Genomic DNA, 5,962 nt, shown 5'->3' with positions numbered 1-5,962 from the left:
CTGACCAATTCTTGAATTGTACTGACATAGCAGTTTGTAGTCTGCATTGACATCTGATTGGTCTGGCAGCAATTCAAGGGGATAATATTATAAGCCCTGTAGAATATGGTGCACTCTATTTGGATGGAGTCTGTCCCTGGTGAGCTGGCAGCCATCTTCAGGCCTTGGAGGTAGGTTTACCAACTGACCAAAAAAACAAAAAAAACTGGTCCAGTTTGCTTCTTGGCCTCTGTATCAATTACCAGAATGTTTTGTACAACAACCGCACTGGTACTGGTTGCCATTATTTGCTATACTTTTTTACAAAATAAAAGTCATCATCAGCATTTGTATAACATTGTATTACAACTTTTTAATATTTATGTTATTTATAGTCTGCCTTTCTTAACATGACTTGAGGCAAACTACACAATGAAAAACAATGCAATCAATAGGACCATATATTTAATGGGCAATGTAATAGGACTAGGAATTGCAGAAATTTGAAACAGATCTGTCTTCTGAATAAGGGATAAGTATTAAATGCGACATGTTAAACAACACAGAATATATTTTATTAGAAAGACAAGTACATTTAAAATATACTTTTAACATTTACAGGCCACCTTCATCACTGAGATGCAAGGCAGATAATAGTATATTAATAAATGCAATAATATCACACTATATTTTGCACTTCCCACGTGCTCCTAAGCACTAGATCTAGTGCTCCTAAGCACTAGATCAGCTTCCCACATGCTCCTAAGCACTAGATCAGCACTAGATCAGTGCACTAGGATGCACTGTTACTAGGAGTAACAGTGCATCCTAGAAGGGTGTAACTCTGCTTAGGAATGCAGTGTCCTAGGCAGTGGTACTAGCTCATGGGACCACAACAGGAGTACTGTGAAAAAAATCTTTACATAGCACGCTGATAGGAACAGATGTGATGGAGGAGAGTGCCCTCATAGCTGACTTATATGGTGACCCCTGGCAGGGTTTTCATGGCAAGAGACTATCAAAGGTGGTTTGTCATTGCCTGCCTCTGCAACCCTGGTCTTGGTTGGAGGTCTCCCATCCAATTACTAACTAAGGCTGACCCTGCTTAGCTTCTGAGATCTAATGAGATCAGGCTCACCTGGGCTATCCAGGTTAGAACCATGTGAGCGTGTACTAGGAAAAAAATACAAAACGGAAAGCAAGCAAGGCATAGCAGCTATTTTAAAAGTAGCTCCCCAAATCAGAGAAATTGATTTTATTGACTTCCTTCCTTTTACCATAATGAAATTCAAAGCTTCTGGGAAGTTATTTGCCAAGCATTAACCAAACTCAGATCTGCTTAGCTTCAGGTGCATCTTGTGCTTTCCAGCCATAGCCTGAGATCCATTTTATTCACTACTTAGACATCTATGACTAGTGATGCACAATTCAAGTTTGGTATTCTTTTTAAAATACCAAATTTTACCTGATTTGGTTACCTTCAGTATTACTGAACTCAAAAGGGAATACTGAATCAGATTTGGTATTCTCAAACTCAAGTTTATTGAATTAATTTGAGTTAATTCAGTAAAATTCGGTAATAGCAGCTGTTCCTAAAGAACAGCAAAGAAACAGTTTCCCACCTTTTTTGCCAGATGGGAGGGGGAGAAGGAAGGGGGGATGAGGCAGAGGGGGAAGGAGGAAAGGAGGGGGAGTGAGTGGCCCATCCTTGCAGGAGCTCTCCTTCTCCGGCCAATAGGATTCTATAGGACAGTGCCTTTTTAAGACTACCCTACAAAGAGTTAAATAGGCATGCTTGCCTCAGAGCAGACATTTTGTGTGATGAGTGTGCTTAGGTTGCCTGGAGATATTTGAGGCCCTACCTGCTGCTGGCTGTGGACTGCCCTGGGCCTGGTCTGCTTTGGACTTGACGTGGACTGCAACTTGATCCTGCTGCCCAGTAGATTCCTTCCTGCTGCTGCTGCCTGTTGAGATCTGCTGCTGTACCTAGAGGCCTTCTGCTGCTGCTGCATCTGAAAGGACTTCTGCATCTGGAGGGTTTCTGCTGCTGCCTGGTTTGAGAGTCACAGACTCATTTCCCCCCTCTTTGTGGGTAGGAGGTTGGCCTGGTGTCTGGGAGAGATAGGGTTGGGGAGAAGGGAAAAGGTTTTTTTTTTTTACTTTGCATTATAAAAACTGGATTTTTTTGTTGAATGGGGGGTGCTTTGGTTTGAAATTGGTTACTGTTCATTTTTCTGCTTGTTCTTCTGGGAGGGGGTCTTTTCTGTTTTATCCTGTGGTGGGTGGTTTGGTGTTATAGTACCAGTTAATTTTATTAAATTATCCTCTTCTTTGGGGGTGGGGGGCTGTTTTCCGTATTTTTGGGACTCGGGGTGCTGTTTCTTTATATTATTTTTGCTGGGTTCTGCTTTCTGTTGCTGTAAGTTTGGTTTGGTGTTCAATTGTTGTTGGTTGTTGTTCTTCTGGGGAGGCAAGTTTGCTGGGATGCTTGGTTCAATTTAACTTAAATTACCTAGTGGTGTTTGCGTGTACTTTTTGGGTATCCTGAGAGGGTTGTGAACGTTTAAAAAGTGCTTTTAAGATAGCCTAGTTGTAGGTCTTATAATGCAAAACTTAATTGGTAGCTTTAAAGTACCAAATAGAGTTCCCTCCCTTTAATAGGCTTGTGTAGGAATTAAGAAGACTTCTGGTTCTAGTCAAATTCTATAGATAAATAGGGTGCCCATTAGACGCATTTAACTAGGCTTTTCCTGCCCACATATGGCTCCCTTGGAGCCGGGCCAGGCACATTAGAAGTAGGTTTTTTGTCATAGGCTTACCTGTAGATTGGGGTTCAGGGTTAGCTTGATTCCTGAAAAAGAATTATGCTGCTTACTAGTGTAGTGCCACATACCTAAATAAGGCCTTTAAAAAGAGAGATTTGTGTCTCCATGTCCAGGTTTAGACCCACAAAGCAAGCTTTCAGGGTAGGTAGGTAGATTTTAAAAGGTGGCTTGGGTAGATTGATAATTTAACTGTTTAATAAGGTTAGTTACATCGGGCAGAAAAATGAGTGACAGGAGACCAGAGAGGGGCCCTGAGGGAAAGGCAAGGGATAAGAGTGTAAGCCTACCTGCACAGAGGAAGCTTATCCCAGCTCAGCTGTCATTCACCAGACTGGTTTTGGTGACAGCAATAGGTTTTGCAAGACTCTTTCCTGAGGCACCTGTAGGAGCACTATCCCCACTAGAGATGCCTGAGGCAAGAGCTGGCACTGGGCAGGGGCCTGCTGCTGAGGCTCCCCCTCCTCCAGCTGTTGAGACCCAGCAGTGGGAGGAGGAGCAGCATGAGAAGTCTTTTGGGGTGGGCTTATGGGACCTTATTTTTCCATCCCTCATGCTCACCCAAGGGATCCAGAGGATGTTTCAGGAACTGGTGGAGTAGCCCACCATTGGTGAGCCTTCCTCAGTTTCCTCTGAAGCCAGCAGCAGGCCTTTCAAGGTGAGGCAGGAGGAGAGGATGATGAAGATATTGTGAGTGACCCCCCCTCATCTCTTCACCCTCAGCCATTTTCTTCTGCTCAGCCTAAACACAATGTGTCTAGCCCGAGCACCTCACAGGAGGCGCCTCCTGGGGTGCCCGCAACTGCAGGGCACCATGGGCCCCCTTGTCCTCCAATGTCTGGAAGCATTTCCAGAAGATGGAAGATACCTGGTATGCAAAGTGCCAGCAGTGCAAGGCCTGCGTCAGTTGAGGGAACTATGTGACTCATCTCTTGACGACCAGCCTCAGGAACCTCATGAAGAAGCACCACCAGGCTGTGCTTCTTTGAGGGAAAGAGTGACTAGTAGCACATGGCTGTCAGCAAGCCAGCAGGGAGAGTCATCCTGCAACCAATTCTGACACTCCCCTCCACCCTCCAGGTTTCCTGTTGGGAAGGGATGCCAAGCATCTCTTCCAGAGAAGTTTGGTATGTGTGGCACTAGTGTGCTAAGAGCAGGGTATCCAGAGGGTATCTAGGTTCATACTTGGAAGATTGTGGAGATGTTTGCTGTAGATGGGTAGCCTTTCTTCATAGTAGAGGACTTCAACTTCTGAGGGCTACTCCAGCTAGTCTGTTTGGTACATGCCCCTTGCTCAAACTACACTGAACATGACTGTGGTGCCTTCAGTTTACAGGGCTACCAAGGAGCACATGAATGCACAGTTATCTTGTGCCACCAGGAGAACTGCATATTTCAGACTGGACATCTGGACCTGCACTCAGTCACAGCATGCATATCTCTTGCTTACTGCATCCTGGTGGCAATCCAATGACCTTCAGGGTGGTGGTGGGATGACCAGTATCAGGCAGGGTCAGATACGAGACTGCTGGGTCAGTTCCTGCAAGGATTTGCTCCATGCCGAGGTTCTCGACATGGCACAGGGTGAACATCACTGTTGTCATCAACAGGGAGTTACTGGACTGGGTAGGTGAGAGTGTGCTAACTGATAGTAGCACAAACATGAAGACAGTGGCAGCACGAGTGGGCCTCAAGCACATTTACATGGTGGCCCACAAACTTCACCTCCAAGTGAAGGACATACTTGGTCTGGGTTCTAATGAACCTTCAGAGGACCCTGCAACTCATGCAGCATGAAAGCAACTCATCAACTGCACCAAAAGCATGAGACAAGCATGCCAACGCATCGCCCGATCTCTGATGTTGTTCACTGGAACGCCACCTATGCCGTACTTGAACATTTGGTGAAGCAGCAGGTGAGCCCTCACATTGTGGCTCTTGGAGAGTGACACTTGGATCGGGGGAGGGAAAGTTCAGCTCAGAGAATTGGGTCACCATTCCCAGACAATGAAAGTCCTGAGGCCCTTCAAGGAATTTACTGTCACAGTCTCATCTGACACAGCAACCCTGGGTCTGACCATTCCTCTGGTTCATACACTTCAGAGTGCTATGGCCTTTTTCCTGGACTCAGATACAGAACAAGCAGACCATGTTCTAGGAGTGTGCACACTCATGAGAAAGCTGCAATAGGGCATCACATCCCAGCTGCAGCTTCTCACCAAGGAGTCATACATGTTGGTGACCATGCGTGACCTGCACACCAAGGACACCTTCGCTGAGTGTGCCAGGAACTTCACCAGCATGAGAGATGCCCTCTCTTTGGGGGTGCAGCATAGACAGGCCAAGAGGGGCTTCCTGACAGCAGAGGGGGAGGGGCCCAGCTCTGCTGGTCCCTCCTCCTGCTCCTTCTCAGCAGGCTCCCCCCACGGCCAATGCCAGGATGTCCATGGAGATGCTCCAGCATACCCTTGGCCCCTCTTGGAACATGAGGCACATGAGCCAGGAGGATTTGGTGGAGGCAATAGTCAGGGACTACCTTTCAGAACCCTGTGAGTTTCTTTCCATTGATCTGCTGAGGTACTTGGCCAAGAAAGAGGCGGTCTGGCTGGACCTCTCTCTCAAGGCTCAGAAGCCTCTCTCATGACTTCTGAAGAGGGTGGAGAGTGAGTGCATCTTTTCCCATGTGCTTGATGTTGTCAGCTCTCATTGCATTTGCCTGCTCCCCTGGAGAGTTGAGCAGTTGGTCTTCTTGAAGGTCAACATACCATGCTTCAAGTTCCCAGTTTTGGACTTCCAGAGTGAATGAGGTGAGCCCACCTTGTGGCCTGCATCCCCGGGAATTCTATGAGGAGAAAAATACTCTTCTCAAGACTTAAAAGTTAGATAGAAGACCAGCAGGAGAGGGACAGTTGATTTAGTTGGCCCAACATATGCACACTGCAATTTGGACACCCCTCCACACGTACACTTGCTGCAAAACCACCAGCACACGTTTGCACAAATTACTACAAATAATTGAGAAAAGAGGCCTTAAAAGTATTGTTCTCTTGCCACTGGGATGGGAAGAGATGATAAGGAAAGTAGAGAATGACACACCATATGTCACAGAGGGAAGTGCACAGAAGCTACAGAATGCTGTTGTGTAATATAATGTGTTGTTC

Source organism: Eublepharis macularius, chromosome 1 (genome assembly GCF_028583425.1).
Source record: "Eublepharis macularius isolate TG4126 chromosome 1, MPM_Emac_v1.0, whole genome shotgun sequence".
Taxonomy (NCBI): Eukaryota; Metazoa; Chordata; class Lepidosauria; order Squamata; family Eublepharidae; genus Eublepharis; species Eublepharis macularius.
This window is presented reverse-complemented; position numbering follows the sequence as displayed.